Below are 26345 nucleotides of genomic sequence, written 5' to 3' on the forward strand. Positions count from 1 at the left end.
TGTCCCACATCTGCCCAGCAGCAACTCCTGCCCCATAGATCTGACCCAAATCAGCCCCACAGCATCTCCTGCCCCATAGGTCTGACCCACATGCGCCTCACAGCAGCTGCTGCCCCATAGATCTAACCACCATCAGCCCCAAAGCAGCTCCTGCCCCATAGATTTGACCCACATCAGCCACACAGCATCTCCCGCCCCATAGATGTGACCCACATCTGCACCACAGCAGCTCCTCCCCATAGATCTAACACCCATCAGCCTCACAGCAGCTCCTGCCCCATAGATATGCCCTACATCTGCCCCACATCAGCTCCTGCAACATAGATCTGACCCTCATCTGCAACACAGCAGCTCCTGCTCCATAAATCTGACCAACATCAGGCCCACATTTGTTCCTGCCCCATAGATCTGACCCACAGCAGCCCCTGCCTCATAGATCTGACCCACAAGTGCCCCACAGCAGCTCCAGCCCAATAGATCTGACCCACATCTGCCCCAAAGCATCTCCTGCCCCATAGATCTTTCCTACATCAGCCCCACAGCACCTCCGGCCCAATTGATCTGACCCACATGTGCCCCACAGCAGCTCCTGCCCCATAGATCTGACCCACATCAACCATGTTGATAAACATGAAAACATACAACATGGGTTGTATCAACCATGTAATCCATGGTGTCCCTATGTGTCCCAATGTCACCCTATGGGTCCCAGTGTCTCCCTATGGGTCACTATGTGTCCCTATGTGTCCCAATGTCCCCCCTATTGGTTGCTATGTGCCTCTATGGGTTCTCTATGGGGCTCTATGGGGTGCCTATGGAGCTCTATGGGGCGTTCTGAGGTTTCTATGGGGTGTCTACGGAACGCTATAGTGTGTCTATTTGGTAAATTAGTTTCTATGGGTGGCTATGGGAGCTCTATGGGGCACAATGGGTTGCCTACGGGGCTCTATGGGATGTCTGTGGGGCTCTATGGCGCGGCTATATGTCCTTATGTGGTGTCTATGTGGCACTATGTTGTGCTATGGGGTGCTGTGAGGCACTATGGGGTGCTATGGGGCTCTATGGAGCAGTATAGGGTGTCTATGGGTCTCTATGGGGTGCAATGGGGCGCTGTGGGGCACAAGAGAGTGTCTATGAGGCTCCATGGGCTGCTGTGGGGCACTGTGGAGTAGCTATGGGATGATTTGGGGTCTCTTTGGGCCCCTATGTGTCACTATGGGTCACTATGTGGTGTCTATGGGGCTCTATGGGGTGGCTATGCGGTGCTGTAGGGTGGCTATGGGGTGCTTTGGGGTATCCTTGGGTTCCTATGGGGCGCTATGGGTGACTATGGGGTGCTATGGTTTGCTATGGGGCTCTATGCGGAAGAATGGGGTTTCTATGGGGCGCTATGAGGTCCCTATGGGGCTCTATGGGGAGTCTATGGGGTGTCTTTGGGGATCTATGGGTTGTCTGTGGGGCTCTATGGGGTCTGCATGGGGTCTGTATGGAGTTCAGTGAGTTTCTATGGGGCTCTATGGGGTGTCTACAGGCACTATGGGGCGATATGGGGTGTCTATGTGGTTCAATTGGGCTCTATGGTGTGGCTGTAGGGCCTTATGTGGTGTCTATGAGGCACTGTGGGCTGCTATGGGGTGCTGTGGGGAACTATGGGGTGTCTATGGGGCTCTATGGAGCAGTATGCTGTGTCTATGGGTCCCTATGGGGTGCAGTGGGGTACAATGGAGTGTCTATGAGGCTCCATGGGCTGCTATGGGGCACTATGGAGTAGCTATGGGGTGCTATGGGGTCTCTTTGGGCCCCTATGGGTCACTATGGGGCTCTATGGGGTATCTTTGTGTTCCTATGGGGCGCTATGGGTGACTATGGGTCGCTATGGGTTTCTTAGAGGCACTATGGGTCTCAATGGGGTCTCTATGGGTCTCAATTTATCCTTATGGCTCCCAATGACTGTCTATGGGTCTCTATGTGTCCCTATGGGTCCCAGTGTCTCTCTATGGGTCTCTATGTGTCCCTATGGGTCCCAGTGTCTCCCTATGGGTCACTATGTGTACCTATGTGTCCCAATGTCCCCCCTATGGGTTGCTATATGCCTCAATGGGCTCTCTTATGGATAGCTCTGGGCCCAAATGTCTCCCTGTGGGTATCTATGGGTTATATTAGGTCCCTATCTGCCTCTATGGGGTCTCTTATGGGTCTCAGCGGGTTCCCTATGTGTCTCTATGTGTCTCACTGTCCCCCACTGTAATCCATGGGGTCCTTATGTGTCCCATTGTCCCCCTATGGGATCCAGTGTCTCCTCATGGGTCACGGTGTGTCCCTATGTGTCCCTATGTCCCCCCTATGGGTTGCTATGTTCCTCTATGGGTCTCTATGTGTCCCTATGGGTCCCAGTGTCTCCCTATGGGTCACTATGTGTACCTATGTGTCCCAATGTCCCCCCTATGGGTTGCTATATGCCTCAATGGGCTCTCTTATGGATAGCTCTGGGCCCAAATGTCTCCCTGTGGGTATCTATGGGTTATATTAGGTCCCTATGTGCCTCTATGGGGTCTCTTATGGGTCTCAACGAAGTCCCTATGTGTCTCTATGGGTCTCACTGTCCACCACTGTAATCCATGTGGTCCCTATGTGTCCCAATATCCCTATATGTGTCCCAATGTCCCCCTATGGGTCACTATGTGTCCCAATGTCCCCCCTATGGGTTGCTATGTGCTTGTATGTGGTTTCTTATGGGTATCTCTGGGCCCAAATATCTTCCTATAGCTATCTATGGGTTTCAATGTGGTCCCTATGTGCCTCTATGGGGTCTCTTATGGGTCTCAGCGGGGTTTCTATGTGTCTCTATGGGTCTCACTGTCCACCACTGTAATCCATGTGGTCCCTATGTGTCCCAATATCCCCATATGGGTCCCAGTGTCTCCCTATGGGTCAGAATGTTTCCCTACGTGTCCCAATGTCCCCCCTATGGGTTGCTATGTGCCTCTATGGGGTCTCTGTGGGGTCTCTTATGGATATCTCTGGGCCCAAATGTCTTCCTACAAGTATCTATGAGTTTCAATGTGGTCCCTAGGTGCCTCTATGGGGTCTCTTATGGGTCTCAGCGGGGTCCTTATGTATCTCTATGGGTCTCACTGTCCCCCACTGTAATTCATTGGGTCCCTATATGTCCCAATGTCCCCCCTATGGGTCCCAGTGTCTTCCTACGGGTCACAATGTGTACCTATGTGTCCCAATGTCCCCCCTATGGGTTGCTATGTGCCCCTATGGGGTCTCTATGGGGTCTCTTATGGTTATCTCTGGGCCCAAATGTCTTCCTTTGGGTATCTATAAGTTTCAAAGTCGTCCTATGTGTCCCTATGGGTCTTAATGGCTCCTAATGTGTCCCTATGAGTCTATACGTGGTCTCACTGTCCCAGTGGGTCTCTATGTGTTCCTATGTGTCTATATGGAGTCTCTATCTGGTTTCTATGGGTCTTGGTGTCCCTCTATGTGTCACTTTGTGCCTCTATGGGGTCTCCATGTGTTTCTATGGGGTCTCTATGTCTCTCTTTGGGTCCCTATTGGTCCCAATAGGTCCCTATGAGTCTCTATGATGTCTCCCTTTGTCCCCATATGGGTCCCAGTGTGACCCACATGTGCCCACAGCAGCTCCTGCCCCATAGACCTGACCCACATGTTCCCCACAGAAGCTCCTGCCCCATAGATCTGACCCACAGCATCTCCTGCCACATAGATCTGACCCAAATCAGCCCCACAGCATCTCCTGCCCCATAGATCTGACCCACATGTGCCCCACAGCAGCTCCAAACTCATAGATCTGACTCACATCAGTCCAACAGCAGATTTTGCACCATAGATATGTCCCTCATATTCCCCACAGCAACTCCTGCCCCATAGATCTGACCTACATCATCCCCTCTGCAGCACCTGCCCCATAGGTCTGACCCACATGTGCCCCACAGCAGCTCCTGCCATATAGATCTAACCACCATCAGCCCCAAAGCAGCTCCTGCCCCATAGATCTGACCCAAGTCAGCCCCACAGCAGCTCCTGCCTTATAGATATGACCACCATCAGTCCAACAAAGCTTCTACCCCATAGATCTGACCCACATGTGCTCCACTGCAGCTCCAGTCCCGTAGATCTGAACCACAGCAGCCCATGCCCCATAGATCTGACCCTCATCAGTAACACAGCAGCTCCTGACCCATACATCTGACCCAAATCTGCCCCACACCATCTCCTGCCCCATAGATCTAACTCACATGTGCCCCACAGCAGCTCCTGCTCCATAGATCTGACCCACAGCAGCTCCTGCCCTATAGATCTGATTCAAATCTGCCCCACAGCAGCTCCTGCTCCATAGATCTGACCCACATGTGCCCCAGAGCAGCTCTGCCCCATTGATTTGACCCACATCAGCCCCACAGGAGATCCTGACCCATAGATCTGACCCACATCAGCCCCACAGCAGATTTTGCCCCATAGATATGTGCCACATCTGACCCACAGCAGCTCCTGCCCCATAGATCTGACCCACATATGCCACACAGCAGCCTTTGCCCCATAGATCTGACCCACATCTGACCCACAGGAGCCCATGCCCCATAGATCTGACCCTCATCAGCAACACAGCAGCTCCTGACCCATACATCTGACCCAAATCTGCCCCACACCATCTCCTGCCCCATAGATCTAACTCACATGTGCCCCACAGCAGCTCCTGCTCCATAGATCTGACCCACATGTGCCCCAGAGCAGCTCTGCCCCATTGATTTGACCCACATCAGCCCCACAGGAGATCCTGCCCCATAGAGCTGACCCACATCAGCCCCACAGCAGATTTTGCCCCATAGATATGTGCCACGTCTGCCCCACAGCAGCTCCTGCGACATAGATCTTACCCAGATCTGCTCCACAGCAGCTGCTGCCCCAAAGATCTGACCAACATCAGCCCCACAGCAGCTCCTGACCCATAGATCTGACCCCCATCTGCCCCACAGCAGCTCCTGCCTCATACATCTGACTCACAGCATCTCCTGCCCCATAGAACTGGCCCACATCAGCCACAGCAGCTCCTGACCTATAGATCTGACCCACATCTGACCCACAGCAGCTCCTGCCCCATAGATCTGACCCCATCTGCCCCACAGCAGCTCCTAACACATAGATCTGACCCACATGTGCCCCACAGCAGCTCCTAACACATAGATCTGACCCACATGTGCCCCAGAGCTGCTCCTGCCCCATAGATCTGAACCACAGCAGCTCCTGTCTCATAGATCTTACCCACATCAGCCCCAGAGCAGATTTTGCCCCATAGTTATGCCCCACATCTGCCCAACAGCAACTCCTGCCCCATAGATCTGACCCACATGTGCCCACAGCAGCTCCTGCCCCATAGACCTGACCCACATGTTCCCCACAGCAGCTCCTGCCCCATAGATCTGACCCACAGCATCTCCTGCCACATAGATCTGACCCAAATCAGCCCCACAGCATCTCCTGCCCCATAGATCTGACCCACATGTGCCCCACAGCAGCTCCAAACTCATAGATCTGACTCACATCAGTCCAACAGCAGATTTTGCACCATAGATATGTCCCTCATATTCCCCACAGCAACTCCTGCCCCATAGATCTGACCTACATCATCCCCTCTGCAGCTCCTGCCCCATAGGTCTGACCCACATGTGCCCCACAGCAGCTCCTGCCATATAGATCTAACCACCATCAGCCCCAAAGCAGCTCCTGCCCCATAGATCTGACCCAAGTCAGCCCCACAGCAGCTCCTGCCTTATAGATATGACCCCCATCAGTCCCACAACAGCTTCTACCCCATAGATCTGACCCACATGTGCTCCACTGCAGCTCCAGTCCCGTAGATCTGAACCACAGCAGCCCATGCCCCATAGATCTGACCCACATATGCCACACAGCAGCCTTTGCCCCATAGATCTGACCCACATCTGACCCACAGCAGCCCATGCCCCATAGATCTGACCCTCATCAGCAACACAGCAGCTCCTGACCCATACATCTGACCCAAATCTGCCCCACACCATCTCCTGCCCCATAGATCTAACTCACATGTGCCCCACAGCAGCTCCTGCTCCATAGATCTGACCCACATGTGCCCCAGAGCAGCTCTGCCCCATTGATTTGACCCACATCAGCCCCACAGGAGATCCTGCCCCATAGAGCTGACCCACATCAGCCCCACAGCAGATTTTGCCCCATAGATATGTGCCACGTCTGCCCCACAGCAGCTCCTGCGACATAGATCTTACCCAGATCTGCTCCACAGCAGCTGCTGCCCCAAAGATCTGACCAACATCAGCCCCACAGCAGCTCCTGACCCATAGATCTGACCCCCATCTGCCCCACAGCAGCTCCTGCCTCATACATCTGACTCACAGCATCTCCTGCCCCATAGAACTGGCCCACATCAGCCACAGCAGCTCCTGACCTATAGATCTGACCCACATCTGACCCACAGCAGCTCCTGCCCCATAGATCTGACCCACATATGCCACACAGCAGCCTTTGCCCCATAGATCTGACCACATCTGCCCCACAGCAGCTCCTAACACATAGATCTGACCCACATGTGCCCCACAGCAGCTCCTAACACATAGATCTGACCCACATGTGCCCCAGAGCTGCTCCTGCCCCATAGATCTGAACCACAGCAGCTCCTGTCTCATAGATCTTACCCACATCAGCCCCACAGCAGATTTTGCCCCATAGTTATGCCCCACATCTGCCCAACAGCAACTCCTGCCCCATAGATCTGACCCACATGTGCCCACAGCAGCTCCTGCCCCATAGACCTGACCCACATGTTCCACACAGCAGCTCCTGCCCCATAGATCTGACCCACAGCATCTCCTGCCACATAGATCTGACCCAAATCAGCCCCACAGCATCTCCTGCCCCATAGATCTGACCCACATGTGCCCCACAGCAGCTCCAAACTCATAGATCTGACTCACATCAGTCCAACAGCAGATTTTGCACCATAGATATGTCCCTCATATTCCCCACAGCAACTCCTGCCCCATAGATCTGACCTACATCATCCCCTCTGCAGCTCCTGCCCCATAGGTCTGACCCACATGTGCCCCACAGCAGCTCCTGCCATATAGATCTAACCACCATCAGCCCCAAAGCAGCTCCTGCCCCATAGATCTGACCCACATGTGCTCCACTGCAGCTCCAGTCCCGTAGATCTGAACCACAGCAGCCCATGCCCCATAGATCTGACCCTCATCAGCAACACAGCAGCTCCTGACCCATACATCTGACCCAAATCTGCCCCACACCATCTCCTGCCCCATAGATCTAACTCACATGTGCCCCACAGCAGCTCCTGCCCATAGATCTGACCCACAGCAGCTCCTGCCCTATAGATCTGATTCAAATCTGCCCCACAGCAGCTCCTGCTCCATAGATCTGACTCACATGTGCCCCAGAGCAGCTCTGCCCCATTGATTTGACCCACATCAGCCCCACAGGAGATCCTGCCCCATAGATCTGACCCACATCAGCCCCACAGCAGATTTTGCCCCATAGATATGTGCCACGTCTGCACCACAGCAGCTCCTGCGACATAGATCTTACCCAGATCTGCTCCACAGCAGCTGCTGCCCCAAAGATCTGACCAACATCAGCCCCACAGCAGCTCCTGCCCCATAGATCTGACCCACATCTGCCCCACAGCAGCACCTGCCCCATAGACCCTACCAACATGTGCAGCACAGCAGCTCCTGCCCATAGATCTGACCCACATCTGCCCCACAGCAGCTCCTGCCCCATAGATCTGACCCACATCTGCTCCACAGCATCTCCTGCCCCATAGATCTGACCCCCATCTGCCCCACAGCAGCTCCTGCCTCATACATCTGACTCACAGCATCTCCTGCCCCATAGAACTGGCCCACATTAGCCACAGCAGCTCCTGACCTATAGATCTGACCCACATCTGCTCCACAGCATCTCCTGCCCCATAGATCAGACCCCCATCTGCCCCACAGCAGCTCCTACCTCATACATCTGACTCACAGCATCTCCTGCCCCATAGAACTGGCCCACATCAGCCACAGCAGCTCCTGACCTATAGATCTGACCCACATCTGACCCACAGCAGCTCCTGCCCCATAGTTCTGACTCACATCTGCCACACAGCAGCCTTTGCCCCATAGATCTCACCCACATCTGCCCCACAGCATCTCCTGCCCCATAGATCTGACCCACATGTGCCCCACAGCAGCTCCTAACACATAGATCTGACCCACATGTGCCCCAGAGCTGCTCCTGCCCCATAGATCTGATCCACAGCAGCTCCTGTCTCATAGATCTTACCCACATCAGCCCCACAGCAGATTTTGCCCCATAGTTATGTCCCACATCTGCCCAACAGCAACTCCTGCCCCATAGATCTGACCCACATGTGCCCACAGCAGCTCCTGCCCCATAGACCTGACCCACATGTTCCCCACAGCAGCTCCTGCCCCATAGATCTGACCCACAGCATCTCCTGCCACATAGATCTGACCCAAATCAGCCCCACAGCATCTCCTGCCCCATAGATCTGACCCACATGTGCCCCACAGAAGCACCAAACTCATAGATCTGACTCACATCAGTCCAACAGCAGATTTTGCACCATAGATATGTCCCTCATATTCCCCACAGCAACTCCTGCCCCATAGATCTGACCTACATCATCCCCTCTGCAGCTCCTGCCCCATAGGTCTGACCCACATGTGCCCCACAGCAGCTCCTGCCATATAGATCTAACCACCATCAGCCCCAAAGCAGCTCCTGCCCCATAGATCTGACCCAAGTCAGCCCCACAGCAGCTCCTGCCTTATAGATCTAACCACCATCAGCCCCACAACAGCTTCTACCCCATAGATCTGACCCACATGTGCTCCACTGCAGCTCCAGTCCCGTAGATCTGAACCACAGCAGCCCATGCCCCATAGATCTGACCCTCATCAGCAACACAGCAGCTCCTGACCCATACATCTGACCCAAATCTGCCCCACACCATCTCCTGCCCCATAGATCTAACTCACATGTGCCCCACAGCAGCTCCTGCCCATAGATCTGACCCACAGCAGCTCCTGCCCTATAGATCTGATTCAAATCTGCCCCACAGCAGCTCCTGCTCCATAGATCTGACCCACATGTGCCCCAAAGCAGCTCTGCCCCATTGATTTGACCCACATCAGCCCCACAGGAGATCCTGCCACATAGATCTGACCCACATCAGCCCCACAGCAGATTTTGCGCCATAGATATGTGCCACGTCTGCCGCACAGCAGCTCCTGCGACATAGATCTTACCCAGATCTGCTCCACAGCAGCTGCTGCCCCAAAGATCTGACCAACATCAGCCCCACAGCAGCTCCTGCCCCATAGATCTGACCCACATCTGCCCCACAGCAGCTCCTGCCCCATAGACCCTACCAACATGTGCAGCACAGCAGCTCCTGCCCATAGATCTGACCCACATCTGCCCCACAGCAGCTCCTGCCCCATAGATCTGACCCACATCTGCTCCACAGCATCTCCTGTCCCATAGATCTGACCCCCATCTGCCCCACAGCAGCTCCTGCCTCATACATCTGACCCACAGCAGCTCCTGCCCCATAGATCTGACCCACATCTGCTCCACAGCATCTCCTGCCCCATAGATCTGACCCACATCTGACCCACAGCAGCTCCTGCCCCATAGATCTGACCCACATGTGCCCCAGAGCTGCTCCTGCCCCATAGATCTGAACCACAGCAGCTCCTGTCTCATAGATCTTACCCACATCAGCCCCACAGCAGATTTTGCCCCATAGTTATGCCCCACATCTGCCCAACAGCAACTCCTGCCCCATAGATTTGACCCACATCAGCCACACAGCATCTCCCGCCCCATAGATGTGACCCACATCTGCACCACAACAGCTCCTCCCCATAGATATGCCCTTCATCTGCCCCACATCAGCTCCTGCAACATATATCTGACCCACATCTGCGCCACAACAGCTCCTGCCCCATAGATCTGACCCACATCAGGCCCACAGCAGCTCCTACCCCATAGATCTGACCCACATTAGCCCCACAGCAGATTTTGCCCCATAGATATGTGCCACGTCTGCCCCACAGCAGCTCCTGCGACATAGATCTTACCCAGATCTGCTCCACAGCAGCTGCTGCCCCAAAGATCTGACCAACATCAACCCCACAGCAGCTCCTGCCCCATAGATCTGACCCACATCTGCCCCACAGCAGCTCCTGCCCCATAGACCCTACAAACATGTGCAGCACAGCAGCTCCTGCCCATAGATCTAACCCACATCTGCCCCACAGCAGCTCCTGCCCCATAGATCTGACCAACATCTGCCCCACAGCAGCTCCTGCCCCATAGATCTGACCCACATCTGCCCCACAGCAGCTCCTACCCAAAGATCTGACCCACATAATCTCGACAGCAGTTCCTACCCCATAGATCTGACCAACATCTGCCCCACAGCAGCTCCTGCCCCATAGATCTGACCCACATCTGCTCCACAGCATCTCCTGCCCCATAGATCTGACCCCCATCTGCCCCACAGCAGCTCCTGCCTCATACATCTGACTCACAGCATCTCCTGCCCCATAGAACTGGCCCACATCAGCCACAGCAGCTCCTGACCTATAGATCTGACCCACAGCAGCTCCTGCCCCATAGATCTGACCCACATCTGCCACACAGCAGCCTTTGCCCCATAGATCTGACCCACATCTGCCCCACAGCATCTCCTGCCCCATAGATCTGACCCACATCTGCCCCACAGCAGCTCCTGCCCCATAGATCTGACCCACATCTACCCCACAGCAGCTCCTTCCCCATAGATCTGACCCACATCTGACCCACAGCAGCTCCTGCCCCATACATCTTACCCAGATCTGCCCCACAGAAGCTCCTACCCAAAGATCTGACCCACATCATCTCGACAGCAGCTCCTGCCCCACAGATCTGACCCACATGTGCCCCACAGCAGCTCCTAACACATAGATCTGACCCACATGTGCCCCAGAGCTGCTTCTGCCCCATAGATCTGAACCACAGCAGCTCCTGTCTCATAGATCTAACCCACATCTGCCCCACAGCAGCTCCTGCCCCATAGATCTGACCCACATCTGCTCCACAGCATCTCCTGCCCCATAGATCTGACCCTCATCTGCCTCACAGCAGCTCCTGCCTCATACATCTGACTCACAGCATCTCCTGCCCCATAGAACTGGCCCACATCAGCCACAGCAGCTCCTGACCTATAGATCTGACCCACATCAGCCTCACAGCAGATTTTGCCCCATAGATATGTGCCACGTCTGCCCCAGAGCAGCTCCTGCGACATAGATCTTACCCAGATCTGCTCCACAGCAGCTGCTGCCCCAAAGATCTGACCAACATCAGCCCCACAGCAGCTCCTGCCTCATAGATCTGACCCACATCTGCCCCACAGCAGCTCCTGCCCCATAGACCTTACCAACATGTGCAGCACAGCAGCTCCTGCCCATAGATCTAACCCACATCTGCCCCACAGCATCTCCTGCCCCATAGATCTGACCCACATCTGCCCCACAGCAGCTCCTAACACATAGATCTGACCCACATCTGCCCCACAGCAGCTCCTGCCCCATAGATCTAACCCACATCTGCTCCACAGCATCTCCTGCCCCATAGATCTGACCCCCATCTGCCCCACAGCATCTCCTGCCTCATACATCTGACTCACAGAATCTCCTGCCCCATAGAACTGGCCCACATCAGCCACAGCAGCTCCTGACCTATAGATCTGACCCACAGCAGCTCCTACCCCATAGATCTGACCCACATCAGCCCCACCGCAGATTATGCCCCATAGATATGTGCCACGTCTGCCCCACAGCAGCTCCTGCGACATAGATCTTACCCAGATCTGCTCCACAGCAGCTGCTGCCCCAATGATCTGACCAACATCAGCCCCACAGCAGCTCCTGCCCCATAGATCTGACCCACATCTGCCCCACAGCAGCTCCTGCCCCATAGACCCTACCAACATGTGCAGCACAGCAGCTCCTGCCCATAGATCTGACCCACATCTGCCCCACAGCAGCTCCTGCCCCATAGATATGACCCACATCTGCTCCACAGCATCTCCTACCCCATAGATCTGACCCCCATCTGCCCCACTGCAGCTCCTGCCTCATACATCTGACTCACATCATCTCCTGCCCCATAGAACTGGCCCACATCAGCCACAGCAGCTCCTGACCTATAGATCTGACCCACATCTGCCCCACAGCATCTCCTGCCCCATAGATCTGACCCACATGTGCCCCACAGCAGCTCCTAACACATAGATCTGACCCACATGTGCCCCAGAGCTGCTCCTGCCCCATAGATCTGAACCACAGCAGCTCCTGTCTCATAGATCTTACCCACATCAGCCCCAGAGCAGATTTTGCCCCATAGTTATGCCCCACATCTGCCCAACAGCAATACCTGCCCCATAGATTTGACCCACATCAGCCACACAGCATCTCCCGCCCCATAGATGTGACCCTCATCTGCACCACAGCAGCTCCTCCCCATAGATATGCCCTACATCTGCCCCACATCAGCTCCTGCAACATAGATCTGACCCACATCTGCGCCACAACAGCTCCTGCCCCATAGATCTGACCCACATCAGGCCCACAGCAGTTCCTACCCCATAGATCTGACCCACATCAGCCCCACAGCAGATTTTGCCCCATATATATGTGCCACGTCTGCCCCACAGCAGCTCCTGCGACAAAGATCTTACCCAGATCTGCTCCACAGCAGCTGCTGCCCCAAAGATCCGACCAACATCAGCCCCACAGCAGCTCCTGCCCCATAGATCTGACCCACATCTGCCCCACAGCAGCTCCTGCCCCATAGACCCTACCAACATGTGCAGCACAGCAGCTCCTGCCCATAGATCTGACCCACATCTGCCCCTCAGCAGCTCCTGCCCCATAGATCTGACCCACATCTGCTCCACAGCATCTCCTGCCCCATAGATCTGACCCCCATCTGCCCCACAGCAGCTCCTGCCCCATAGATCTGACCAACATCTGCCCCACAGCAGCTCCTGCCCCATAGATCTGACCCACATCTGCCCCACAGCAGCTCCTACCCAAAGATCTGACCCACATCATCTCGACAGCAGTTCCTACCCCATAGATCTGACCAACATCCGCCCCACAGCAGCTCCTGCCCCATAGATCTGACCCACATCTGCTCCACAGCATCTCCTGCCCCATAGATCTGACCCCCATCTGCCCCACAGCAGCTCCTGCCTCATACATCTGACTCACAGCATCTCCTGCCCCATAGAACTGGCCCACATCAGCCACAGCAGCTCCTGACCTATAGATCTGACCCCCATCTGCCCCACAGCAGCTCCTGCCCCATAGATCTGACCAACATCTGCCCCACAGCAGCTCCTGCCCCATAGATCTGACCCACATCTGCCCCACAGCAGCTCCTACCCAAAGATCTGACCCACATCATCTCGACAGCAGTTCCTACCCCATAGATCTGACCAACATCCGCCCCACAGCAGCTCCTGCCCCATAGATCTGACCCACATCTGCTCCACAGCATCTCCTGCCCCATAGATCTGACCCCCATCTGCCCCACAGCAGCTCCTGCCTCATACATCTGACTCACAGCATCTCCTGCCCCATAGAACTGGCCCACATCAGCCACAGCAGCTCCTGACCTATAGATCTGACCCACAGCAGCTCCTGCCCCATAGATCTGACCCATATCTGCCCCACAGCATCTCCTGCCCCATAGATCTGACCCACATGTGCCCCACAGCAGCTCCTGCCCCATAGATCTGACCCACATCTGACCCACAGCAGCTCCTGCCCCATACATCTTACCCTGATCATCGCCACAGCAGCTCCTACCCAAAGATCTGACCCACATCATCTCGACAGCAGCTCCTGCCCCTTAGATCTGACCCACATGTGCCCCACAGCAGCTCCTAACACATAGATCTGACCCAAATGTGCCCCAGAGCTGCTCCTGCCTCATAGATCTGAACCACAGCAGCTCCTGTCTCATAGATCTAACCCACATCTGCCCCACAGCAGCTCCTGCCCCATAGATCTGTCCCACATCTGCCACACAGCAGCCTTTGCCTCATAGATCTGACCCACATCTGCTCCACAGCATCTCCTGCCCCATAGATCTGACCCACATCTGCTCCACAGCAGCTCCTGCCCCATAGATCTGACCCCCATCTGCCCCACAGCAGCTCCTGCCTCATACATCTGACTTACAGCATCTCCTGCCCCATAGAAATGGCCCACATCAGCCACAGTAGCTCCTGACCTATAGATCTGACCCACATCTGCTCCACAGCATCTCCTGCCCCATAGATCTGACCCCCATCAGCCCCACAGCAGCTCCTGCCTCATACATCTGACTCACAGCATCTCCTGCCCCATAGAACTGGCCCACATCAGCCACAGCAGCTCCTGACCTATAGATCTGACCCACATCAGCCCCACAGCAGATTTTGCCCCATAGATATGTGCCACGTCTGCCCCACAGCAGCTCCTGCGACATAGATCTTACCCAGATCTGCTCCACAGCAGCTGCTGCCCCAAAGATCTGACCAACATCAGCCCCACAGCAGCTCCTGCCCCATAGATCTGACCCACATCTGCCCCACAGCAGCTCCGGCCCCATAGACCCTACCAACATGTGCAGCACAGCAGCTCCTGCCCATAGATCTAACCCACATCTGCCCCACAGTAGACTTTGCCCCATTGATCTGACCCACATCTGCCCCACAGCATCTCCTGCCCCATAGATCTGACCCACATCTACCCCACAGCAGCTCCTGCCCCATAGATCTGACCCACATGTGCCCCACAGGAGCTCCTGCCCCATAGACCCTACCAACATGTGCAGCACAGCAGCTCCTGCCCATAGATCTGACCCCCATCGGCCCCACAGCAGCTCCTGCCTCATGCATCTGACTCACAGCATCTCCTGCCCCATAGAACTGGCCCACATCAGCCACAGCAGCTCCTGACCTATAGATCTGACCCACATCTGCACCACAGCAGCTCCTGCCCCATAGATCTGACCCACATCTGCCCCACAGCATCTCCTGCCCCATAGATCTCACCCACATCTGACCCACAGCAGCTCCTGCCCCTTACATCTTACACAGATCTGTCCCACAGCAGCTCCTACCCAAAGATCTGACCCACATCATCTCGACAGCAGCTCCTGCCCCATAGATCTGACCCACATGTGCCCCACAGCAGCTCCTAACACATAGATCTGACCCACATGTGCCCCAGAGCTGCTCCTGCCCCATAGATCTGAACCACAGCAGCTCCTGTCTCATAGATCTTACCCACATCAGCCCCACAGCAGATTTTGCCCCATAGTTATGTCCCACATCTGCACAACAGCAGCTCCAGCCCCATAGATTTGACCCACATGTGCCCCACAGCATCTCCCGCCCCATAGATGTGACCCACATCTGAACCACAGCAGCTCCTCCCCATAGATATGCCCTACATCTGCCCCACAGCAGCTCCTGCAACATAGATCTGACCCACATCTGCGCCACAACAGCTCCTGCCCCATAGATCTGACCCACATCAGACCCACAGCAGATCCTCCCCAAAGATCTGACACACATCTGCCCCACTGCTGCTCCTACACCACAGATCTGAACAATATCATCTCCACTGCAGCTCCTGCCCATCGATCTGACCCGCATCAGCCACACAGCAGCTCCTGCCCCATAGATCTGACCCACATCTGCTCCACAGCATCTCCTGCCCCATAGATCTGACCCCCATCTGCCCCACAGCAGCTCCTGCCTCATACATCTGACTCACAGCATCTCCTGCCCCATAGAACTGGCCCACATCAGCCACAGCAGCTCCTGACCTATAGATCTGACCCCCATCTGCCCCACAGCAGCTCCTGCCCCATAGATCTGACCAACATCTGCCCCACAGCAGCTCCTGCCCCATAGATCTGACCCACATCTGCCCCACAGCAGCTCCTACCCAAAGATCTGACCCACATCATCTCGACAGCAGTTCCTACCCCATAGATCTGACCAACATCCGCCCCACAGCAGCTCCTGCCCCATAGATCTGACCCACATCTGCTCCACAGCATCTCCTGCCCCATAGATCTGACCCCCATCTGCCCCACAGCAGCTCCTGCCTCATACATCTGACTCACAGCATCTCCTGCCCCATAGAACTGGCCCACATCAGCCACAGCAGCTCCTGACCTATAGATCTGACCCACAGCAGCTCCTGCCCCATAGATCTGACCCATATCTGCCCCACAGCATCTCCTGCCCCATAGATCTGACCCACATGTGCCCCACAGCAGCTCCTGCCCCATAGATCTGACCCACATCTGACCCACAGCAGCTCCTGCCCCATACATCTTACCCTGATCATCGCCACAGCAGCTCCTACCCAAAGATCTGACCCACATCATCTCGACAGCAGCTCCTGCCCCTTAGATCTGACCCACATGTGCCCCACAGCAGCTCCTAACACATAGATCTGACCCAAATGTGCCCCAGAGCTGCTCCTGCCTCATAGATCTGAACCACAGCAGCTCCTGTCTCATAGATCTAACCCACATCTGCCCCACAGCAGCTCCTGCCCCATAGATCTGTCCCACATCTGCCACACAGCAGCCTTTGCCTCATAGATCTGACCCACATCTGCTCCACAGCATCTCCTGCCCCATAGATCTGACCCACATCTGCTCCACAGCAGCTCCTGCCCCATAGATCTGACCCCCATCTGCCCCACAGCAGCTCCTGCCTCATACATCTGACTTACAGCATCTCCTGCCCCATAGAAATGGCCCACATCAGCCACAGTAGCTCCTGACCTATAGATCTGACCCACATCTGCTCCACAGCATCTCCTGCCCCATAGATCTGACCCCCATCAGCCCCACAGCAGCTCCTGCCTCATACATCTGACTCACAGCATCTCCTGCCCCATAGAACTGGCCCACATCAGCCACAGCAGCTCCTGACCTATAGATCTGACCCACATCAGCCCCACAGCAGATTTTGCCCCATAGATATGTGCCACGTCTGCCCCACAGCAGCTCCTGCGACATAGATCTTACCCAGATCTGCTCCACAGCAGCTGCTGCCCCAAAGATCTGACCAACATCAGCCCCACAGCAGCTCCTGCCCCATAGATCTGACCCACATCTGCCCCACAGCAGCTCCGGCCCCATAGACCCTACCAACATGTGCAGCACAGCAGCTCCTGCCCATAGATCTAACCCACATCTGCCCCACAGTAGACTTTGCCCCATTGATCTGACCCACATCTGCCCCACAGCATCTCCTGCCCCATAGATCTGACCCACATCTACCCCACAGCAGCTCCTGCCCCATAGATCTGACCCACATGTGCCCCACAGGAGCTCCTGCCCCATAGACCCTACCAACATGTGCAGCACAGCAGCTCCTGCCCATAGATCTGACCCCCATCGGCCCCACAGCAGCTCCTGCCTCATGCATCTGACTCACAGCATCTCCTGCCCCATAGAACTGGCCCACATCAGCCACAGCAGCTCCTGACCTATAGATCTGACCCACATCTGCACCACAGCAGCTCCTGCCCCATAGATCTGACCCACATCTGCCCCACAGCATCTCCTGCCCCATAGATCTCACCCACATCTGACCCACAGCAGCTCCTGCCCCTTACATCTTACACAGATCTGTCCCACAGCAGCTCCTACCCAAAGATCTGACCCACATCATCTCGACAGCAGCTCCTGCCCCATAGATCTGACCCACATGTGCCCCACAGCAGCTCCTAACACATAGATCTGACCCACATGTGCCCCAGAGCTGCTCCTGCCCCATAGATCTGAACCACAGCAGCTCCTGTCTCATAGATCTTACCCACATCAGCCCCACAGCAGATTTTGCCCCATAGTTATGTCCCACATCTGCACAACAGCAGCTCCAGCCCCATAGATTTGACCCACATGTGCCCCACAGCATCTCCCGCCCCATAGATGTGACCCACATCTGAACCACAGCAGCTCCTCCCCATAGATATGCCCTACATCTGCCCCACAGCAGCTCCTGCAACATAGATCTGACCCACATCTGCGCCACAACAGCTCCTGCCCCATAGATCTGACCCACATCAGACCCACAGCAGATCCTCCCCAAAGATCTGACACACATCTGCCCCACTGCTGCTCCTACACCACAGATCTGAACAATATCATCTCCACTGCAGCTCCTGCCCATCGATCTGACCCGCATCAGCCACACAGCAGCTCCTGCCCCATAGATCTGACCCACATCTGCTCCACAGCATCTCCTGCCCCATAGATCTGACCCCCATCTGCCCCACAGCAGCTCCTGCCTCATACATCTGACTCACAGCATCTCCTGCCCCATAGAACTGGCCCACATCAGCCACAGCAGCTCCTGACCTATAGATCTGACCCACATCTGACCCACAGCAGCTCCTGCCCCATAGATCTGACCCACATCTGCCACACAGCAGCCTTTGCCCCATAGATCTGACCCACATCTGCCCCACAGCATCTCCTGCCCCATAGATCTGACCCACATCTGCCCCACAGCAGCTCCTGCCCCATAGATCTGACCCACAGCAGCTCCTGCTCCATACATCTTCCCCAGATCTGCCCCACAGCAGCTCCTACCCAAAGATCTGACCCACATCATCTCGACAGCATCTCCTGCCCCATAGATCTGACCCACATCTGCCCCACAGCAGCTCCTAACACATAGATCTGACCCACATGTGCCCCAGAGCTGCTCCTGCCCCATAGATCTGAACCACAGCAGCTCCTGTCTCATAGATCTTACCCACATCAGCCCCACAGCCGATTTTGCCCCATAGTTATGTCCCACATCTGCCCAACAGCAACTCCTGCCCCATAGATTTGACCCACATGCGCCCCACCGCAGCTCCTGCCCCATAGGTCTGACCCACATGCGCCTCACAGCAGCTCCTGCCCCATAGATCTAACCACCATCTGCCTCAAAGCAGCTCCTGCCCCATAGATTTGACCCACATCAGCCACACAGCATCTCCCGCCCCATAGATGTGACCCACATCTGCACCACAGCAGCTCCTCCCCATAGATCTAACACCCATCAGCCTCACAGCAGCTCTTGCTTCATAGATATGCCCTACATCTGCCCCACATCAGCTCCTGCAACATAGATCTGACCCACATCTGCAACACAGCAGCTCCTGCTCCATAAATCTGACCAACATCAGGCCCACATTTGTTCCTGCCCCATAGATCTGACCCACAGCAGCCCCTGCCTCATAGATCTGACACACAAGTGCCCCACAGCAGCTCCAGCCCAATAGACCTGACCCACATCTGCCCCAAAGCATCTCCTGCCCCATAGATCTTTCCTACATCAGCCCCACAGCACCTCCGGCCCAATAGATCTGACCCACATGTGCCCCACAGCAGCTCCTGCCCCATAGATCTGACCCACATCAACCATGTTGATAAACATGAAAACATACAACATGGGTTGTATCAACCATGTAATCCATGGTGTCCCTATGTGTCCCAATTTCACCCTATGGGTCCCAGTGTCTCCCTATGGGTCACTATGTGTCCCTATGTGTCCCAATGTCCCCCCTATGGGTTGCTATGTGCCTCTATGGGTTCTCTATGGGGCTCTATGGGGCTCTATGTGGTGCCTATGGAGCTCTATGGGGCGTTCTGAGGTTTCTATGGGGTGTCTATGGAACGCTATGGTGTGTCTATTTGGTAAATTAGTTTCTATGGGTGGCTATGGGAGCTCTATGGGGCACAATGGGTTGCCTACGGGGCTCTATGGGATGTCTGTGGGGCTCTATGGTGCGGCTATATGTCCTTATGTGGTGTCTATGTGGCACTATGTTGTGCTATGGGGTGCTGTGAGGCACTATGGGGTGCTATGGGGCTCTATGGAGCAGTATAGGGTGTCTATGGGTCTCTATGGGGTGCAATGGGGCGCTGTGGGGCACAAGAGAGTGTCTATGAGGCTCCATGGGCTGCTATGGGGCACTATGGAGTAGCTATGGGATGATTTGGGGTCTCTTTGGGCCCCTATGTGTCACTATGGGTCACTATGTGGTGTCTATGGGGCTCTATGGGGTGGCTATGCGGTGCTGTAGGGTGGCTATGGGGTGCTTTGGGGTATCCTTGGGTTCCTATGGGGCGCTATGGGTGACTATGGGGTGCTATGGTTTGCTATGGGGCTCTATGCGGAAGAATGGGGTCTCTATGGGGCGCTATGAGGTCCCTATGGGGCTCTATGGGGAGTCTATGGGGTGTCTTTGGGGATCTATGGGTTGTCTGTGGGGCTCTATGGGGTCTGCATGGGGTCTGTATGGGGTTCAGTGGGTCTCTATGGGGCTCTATGGGGTGTCTACAGGCACTATGGGGCGATATGGCGTGTCTATGTGGTTCAATTGGGCTCTATGTTGTGGCTGTAGGGCCTTATGTGGTGTCTATGGGGCACTGTGGGCTGCTATGGGGTGCTGTGGAGAACTATGGGGTGTCTATGGGGCTCTATGGAGCAGTATGCTGTGTCTATGGGTCCCTATGGAGTGCAATGGGGTGCTGTGGGGCACAATGGAGTGTCTATGAGGCTCCATGGGCTGCTATGGGGCACTATGGAGTAGCTATGGGGTGCTATGGGGTCTCTTTGGGCCCCTATGGGTCACTATGGGGTGTCTATGGGTCTCTATGGGGTATCTTTGTGTTCCTATGGGGCGCTATGGGTGACTATGGGGTCGCTATGGGTTTCTTTGAGGCACTATGGGTCTCAATGGGGTCTCTATGGGTCTCAATTTATCCTTATGGCTCCCAATGACTGTCTATGGGTCTCTATGTGTCCCTATGGGTCCCAATGTCTTCCTCTGGATCTCTATGGGTCCCTAGGGGTCCCAGTGTCTCTCTATGTCCCCCTGTCTAGGTGGTAACTATACAGATGGTAACAAAGATGGTAACAAATGTACAGAGGTTCTAAGCGAGAGAGAAACTCACCAGTGGTGATGCCTTCGCTGAGGAAGCTGGGGCGGTCTTCACTGCAGAGCGATGTCCAAGAGATGCTGCCTCACAGAATCACAGAATTCTCAAGGTTGGAAAAGGGCTGCCAGCTTTTGTAGGAGAATAGCATGGGAGACAGTTGTGAAGGCTTTGCTGAAGTCCAAGTAGAGCAAATCAACAGCCTTTCTTTCTTTCTTTCCTTCATCCATCAGATGGGTCACAGGATCGTAGAAGGTGATCAGATTGGTCAAGCAGGAGCTGCCCTTCACGAACCCATGCTGGCTAGGTCTGATCTCCTGCTCATCCCACACCTGCCGCATCTGTCATCTCCCTCAAGACAATTCGTTCCATTCCCTTCCCTGGCACCGAGGTCAGGCTAACAGGCCTGGAGTTGCCCGCATCCTCCTGACAACCTTGCTTGGAAATGGGAGTCACGTTGGCAAGCCTCCAGTCTTCTGGGACCTCACCCGGTAACAGGGAGCTCGGAAAGATAATGGAAAGCGGCTCGAGTGAGGGTCAGCCCTTAAATGAGGTCTCAGAGGAGGTGGAGTCGAGCTCCAGCCCTCCCGGGAGCACAGCTCCATTACTCTCACCTGTGCTCCCGCAGCTGACCCCACACTTGCCTCAGCTGATTAATCAGAGGTTCAGGCTGTGATTACCAATCTCCCATACAGCCCCTATGGGTCCCAGTGTCTCCCTATGGGGCACTATGTGTTCCTAAGTGCCGAATGTCCCCCCTATGTGTCCCATTGGCCCCCTTTGGGGTTTCTATGGGGACTCTTATTGGTATCTCTGGGCCCAAATGTCTTCCTATGGGTATCTATGGGTTTCAATGAGGTCCCTATGTGCCTCTATGGGGTCTCTTATGGGTATCAGTGGAGCCCCTATGTGTCTCTACGGGTCTCACTGTTCCCCACTGTAATCCATGGGGTCCCTCTGTGTCCCAATATCCACACTATGGGTTGCTATGTACCTCTATGGGGTCTCTATGTGGTCTCTTATGGGTATCTCTGGGCCCAAATGTCTTCCTATGTGCATCTATGGGTTTCAATGTGGTCCTGATGTGCCTCTATGGGGTCTCTATGGGTCTCAGCAATGTCCCTATGTGTCCTAATATCCCCCCTATGGGTAGCTATGTGCCTCTATGGGGTCTCTTATTTGTATCTATGGGCTTAAATGTCCTCCTATGGGTATCTATGGGTTTCACTGTGGTCCCTATGTGCCTCTATGGGGTCTCTTATGGGTCTCAGCAGAGTCTCTATGTGTCTCTACGGGTATCACTGTCCCTCACTGTAATCCATGGTGTCCCTATGTGTCCCAATGTCACCCTATGGGTCCCAGTGTCCCCCTATGGGTCACTATGTGTCCCTATGTGTCCCAATGTCCCCCCTATGGGTTGCTATGTGCCACTATGGGGTCTCTATGGGATCTCTATGTGGTCTCATGGATATCTCTGGGCCCAAATGTCTTCCTATGGGTATCTATGTGTTTCAATGCAGTCCCTATGTGCCTCTATGGGGTCTCTTATGGGTCTCAGCGAGGTCCCTATGTGTCTCTATGGGTCTCACTGTCCCCCACTGAAATCCATGGGGTCCCTCTGTGTCCCAATGTCCCCCTATTTGTCCCAGTGTCAGCCTATGGGTCACAATGTGTCCCTCTGTGTCCCAATGTCCCTCCTATGTGTTGCTAAGTGTCTCCATGGGGTCTCTTATGAGTATCTCTGGGCCAAAATATCTACCTATTGGTATCCATAGGTTACATTAGATCCCTATGTGCCTCTATGGGGTCTCTTAAGGGTTACAGCGGAGTCCCTATGTGTCTCTATGGGTCTCACTGTCCCCCACTATGTTCCATGGGGTCCCTATGTGTCCCAATATACCCCTATGGGTCCCAGTGTCTCCCTATGGGTCACTATGTGTCCCTATGTGTCCCAATATCCCCCCTATGGGTAGCTATGTGCCTCTATGGGGTCTCTTATTCGTATCTATGGGCTTAAATGTTCTCCTATGGGTATCTATGGGTTTCAGTGTGGTCCCTATGTGCCTCTATGGGGTCTCTTATGGGTCTCAGCAGAGTCTCTGTGTGTCTCTACGGGTATCACTGTCCCCCACTGTAATCCATGGTGTCCCTATGTGTCCCAATATCACCTTATGGGTCCCAGTGTCTCCCTAAGGGTCACTATGTGTCCATATGTGTCCCAATGTCCCCCCTATGGGTTGCTATGTGCCTCTATGGGTTCTGTATGGGGCTCTATGGGGTGCCTATGGAGCTCTATAAGGTTCTATGGGGCGTTCTGAGGTTTCTATGGGGTGTCTATGGAACGCTATGGTGTGTCTATGTGGCAAAATGAGTTTCTATGGGTGGCTATGGGAGCTCTATGGGGCACAATGGGTTGCCTACGGGGCTCTATGGGATGTCTGTGGGGCTCTATGGTGCGGCTATATGTCCTTATGTGGTGTCTATGTGGCACTATGTTGTGCTATGGGGTGCTGTGAGGCACTATGGGGTGCTATGGGGCTCTATGGAGCAGTATAGGGTGTCTATGGGTCCCTATGTGGTGCAATGGGGCGCTGTGGGGCACAAGGGAGTGTCTATGAGGCTCCATGGGCTGCTATGGGGCACTGTGGAGTAGCTATGGGATGATTTGGGTTCTCTTTGTGCCCCTATGGGGCGCTATGTGTCACTATGTGGTGTCTATGGGGCTCTATGGGGTGGCTATGCGGTGCTGTAGGGTGGCTATGGGGTTCTTTGGGGTATCCTTGGGTTCCTATGGGGCGCTATGGGTGACTATGGGGTGCTATGGTTTGCTATGGGGCTCTATGCGGAAGAATGGGGTCTCTATGGGGCGCTATGGGGTCCCTATGGGGCTCTATGGGGAGTCTATGGGGTGTCTTTGGGGATCTATGGGTTGTCTGTGGGGCTCTATGGGGTCTGCATGGGGTCTGTATGGGGTTCAGTGGGTCTCTATGGGGCTCTATGGGGTGTCTACAGGCACTATGGAGCGATATGGGGTGTCTATGTGGTTCAATTGGGCTCTATGGTGTGGCTGTAGGGCCTTATGTGGTGTCTATGGGGCACTGTGGGCTGCTATGGGGTGCTGTGGGGAACTATGGGGTGTCTATGGGGCTCTATGGAGCAGTATGCTGTGTCTATGGGTCCCTATGGGGTGCAATGGGGTGCTGTGGGGGACAATGGAGTGTCTATGAGGCTCCATGGGCTGCTATGGGGCACTATGGAGTAGCTATGGGGTGCTATGGGGTCTCTTTGGGCCCCTATGGGTCACTATGGGGTGTCTATGGGGCTCCATGGGGTATCTTTGTGTTCCTATGGGGCGCTATGGGTGACTCTGGGGTCGCTATGAGTTTCTTTGAGGAAGTGCCAACTCCTGCCCAACGTGTGATATCTCCTGCACCACAAGTTCCAAGACTTGCCCCACAAGTTCCACCTACCATCCCACAAGTGCCACCTCCTGCCCCACAAGTGCCACCTCCTGCCCCACAAGTGCCACCTCCCGACCCACAAGTGCCACCTCCTGCCGTGCTAGTGCCAGCTCCTGCCCCGAAAGTGCCAGCTGCTGCTCCACATGTGCCACCTCTCGCCCCACAAGTTCCAGCTCCCGCCCCATAAGTGCCACCTCCCTCTCCACAAATTCCACCTCCCGCCCACAAGTGCCACATCGCTCCCCACAAGTGCCACCTCCTGCCCCACTAGTGCCACCTCCCGCCCCACAAGTGCCAACTCCAGCCCCACAAGTGCAACCTCCCACCCCACAAGTACCAAATCCTGCCCCACAACTTCCACCTCCTGCCCCAGAAGTGCCATCTCCTGCCCCACATGTGTCACCTCCTGCCCCACATCATCCACCTCCAAGCCCATAAGTGCCACCTCCTGCACAAGTGCCATTTCCTGCCCCACAAGTGTTATTTCCCCCCCCACATGTGCCAACTCCTGCCTTACAAGTTTCACCTCCCACCCCACAAATTCCACCTCCCACCCCACAAGTTCCACCTCCTGCCCCACAAGTGCCAATTCCTGCTTCACAAGTGCCAGCTCATGCTTCACAAATGCCAGCTCATGCCCCACATCATCAACTTCCTGCCCCACAAGTGCCAGCTCATGCCCCACAAGTGCCACCTCTTGCCCCACAGGTGCCACCTCCTACCCCACAAAGACCACCTCCTGCCCCACATCATCCACCTCCTCCCCCACAAGTGACAATACCTGTTCCACAAGTGCCACCTCCCGCCCCACAACTTCAACATCCCGCCACACAAGTGCCGACTCCTGGCAACGTGTGCCACATACTGCCCCACAAGTGCCAGCTCCTGCCCCACATGTTCCACCTACCATCCCACAAATTCCACCTCATGCCCCACAAGTGCCAACTCCCAACCCACAAATGCCAAATCCTGCAATGCAACTTCCACCTCCTGCTCCACAAGTGCCACCTCCTGCCCCACATCGTCCACCTCCCACCCAACAAGTGCCACCTCCTGCCCCACAAGTGCCAATTCCTGCCCCACATGTGCCAGCTCATGCTTCACAAGTGCCAGCTCCTGCACTACATCATCCACTTCCTGCTCACAAGTGCCACCTCCTGACCGACAAAGACATCCTCCTGCCCCATAAGTGCCAATTCCTGCCCCACAAGTGCCAGTTCATGCCCCACAAGTGCCACATTATTCCACACCACTGCCTCCTCCCCCCCAAATAATCCACCTCCTGCCCCACAAGTGTCACTGACTGACCAACTTCCTCCTCCTGACCCACAAGTGCCACCTCCTGATCCACAAGTGCCAGCTACTGCCCGACAAGAGCCACTTCCTGCCCCACAAGTACCTCTTCCCTCCCAACAAGTTCCAATTTCCACCAAACAAGTACCACCTCCTTCTGCACAAGTTCCACCTCCTGCCCTAAAAGCTCCATTTCCTGCCCCAGTAGTGCCACCTCCCGCCCCACAAGTGCCACCTCCCGCCCTACAACTGCCAAACCCTGCCCCAAAACTTCCACCTCCTGCCCAACAATTTCCATCTCGTGCCTCACAATTGCCACCTCCTGCCACACAAATGCCACCTTCTGCCTCAAAATGCCACCTCCTGCCCAACAACTCCAACCTCCCGCCCCACAAGTACCACCTCCTGCTCCACAAGTTCCACCTCCTGCCCCATAAGTTCCACCTTACGCCCCACAAGTGCCATCTCCTGCCC

This window comes from Coturnix japonica, unplaced genomic scaffold, assembly GCF_054131305.1.
Source record: "Coturnix japonica strain WE unplaced genomic scaffold, WE-NBRP24 Scf042, whole genome shotgun sequence".
Classification (NCBI taxonomy): Eukaryota; Metazoa; Chordata; class Aves; order Galliformes; family Phasianidae; genus Coturnix; species Coturnix japonica.